This window comes from Mus pahari, chromosome 21 (genome assembly GCF_900095145.1).
Source record: "Mus pahari chromosome 21, PAHARI_EIJ_v1.1, whole genome shotgun sequence".
Taxonomy (NCBI): Eukaryota; Metazoa; Chordata; class Mammalia; order Rodentia; family Muridae; genus Mus; species Mus pahari.
Genome location: NC_034610.1, coordinates 41,809,944 through 41,811,536, shown reverse-complemented (window position 1 = coordinate 41,811,536; position 1,593 = coordinate 41,809,944).

The window sequence follows — 1,593 nt, the reverse complement described above, 5'->3', positions numbered from 1 at the left end:
ATGCCCTCTTCCGATGTGTCTGAAAACAGCTATAGTGTACTCATATACATAAAATAAATAACTTTTTTAAGTGGCTCAAAGCAATAGTAATATATTGTCCTGACACAGGTGGTCAGCTGGGTGACTTGGGAGATTGTCCTGCTCCATGTGTCACTGGCTGGAGCCATCCTTTCCCTTCAGTCTAAGTCAAATGCCGGCACACACATGGCTGTTTCTGGACTTGTTGAATTCTATTGTTTTTCTCTGTTCTTGAGTCAGTATCTCCCACGCTCACTTACCCTGACTTTAGAGTAAATCAACCCTGCATATGTGCGGTTACGGCATGACTCTCTTTTTCCAATTGTGCTTTTTTTCAACACCTTTTGGACTTTAATTGAGATTATACTGAGTAATGGAGCGATTTGGGAGAGCTGACATCTGTACAAATACACGTTCTTTTTATCTCTCTTAATGTTTCTCTTGGTACAGTCTTTAGTATTCTATGTGGAATGCTTGTCTCTCATATTTCAGTTGCATTTGAACTGCTGTTTATAATTGACACATTGTTGTTTTAACAACAATTAGGAGGAGCTAGAGAGCTGGCAGTGGTTAAGGGCACTGGCTGTTCTTTCAGAGGACCGGAGTTCAATCCCCAGCAGCTTACAAGTGTTTGTAAGGCCAGCTCTAGGGGCTCTGGCACCCTTATGCAGACCCTTACGCGCAGTCAAAACATCAGTGGACATAAAATGACAATTAGCCATTTATTTTTTTTAAGTGTTTGTGAGCCTATGGAAAGAGAATTGATGGTTGCGTATTGACCTTGTATGAATGAGCCTTGCTAGACTTATTTCTTTAAATCTGTCAAGTTACCTGTGGATTCTTTAGCATACATGTCAATAATGACAATTTTATTCCTTCCCTTAACATTATTTCACATTTTTTCATGTTATTGGTTTACCATACTACAAAGAACACTTAGAACAATGTCAAATAAAGATGCTCACTGGAATCAGAGGAAAGATGCTCACTGGAATCAGAGAAAGGGCCAATTCTGCTGTTCAGTTCAATGCTTTCCTTACATTTTTGAAATACACTCCTGTTTGGATTAGGAGCCTCTACTACTGCTACCTTACAAAAGTGTGTGTGTGTGTGTGTGTGCGTGTGTGATGAATAAGTGTTAAAGCTTATAAAATATACTCTTTGTGTCTACTGAAATTATTATGCAACTTTTCTTCTCTGGTTAGTTTATGATGATAAGTACATTGATTTTACAGTGTCAAATTATATTTGACATATTGTAGTACCTGTCATAACGCAGTGCATCTGACACAATGTCAAATTTACATTTCCAAGAGTTGATCTGGAGCGGAGGATGTAATTCAGCTTGTGGAATACCTGTCTAGCATGCGTGTGCCATCCCAGAACCTTAGTACCACATAAACCCTGTGTAGAGGCAAAGCCATGCAGTCTCATCTCTTAGGCAAACCATCAATAAGACAGTTATCCTGAAAGTTAAATAGCAAGTCAGAGGCCAGCCTATGACATAGGACCTTGAGAGGAGGAGGAGGAGGAGGAGGAGGAGGAGGAAGAGGAAGAAGAGGAGGAGGAGGAGGA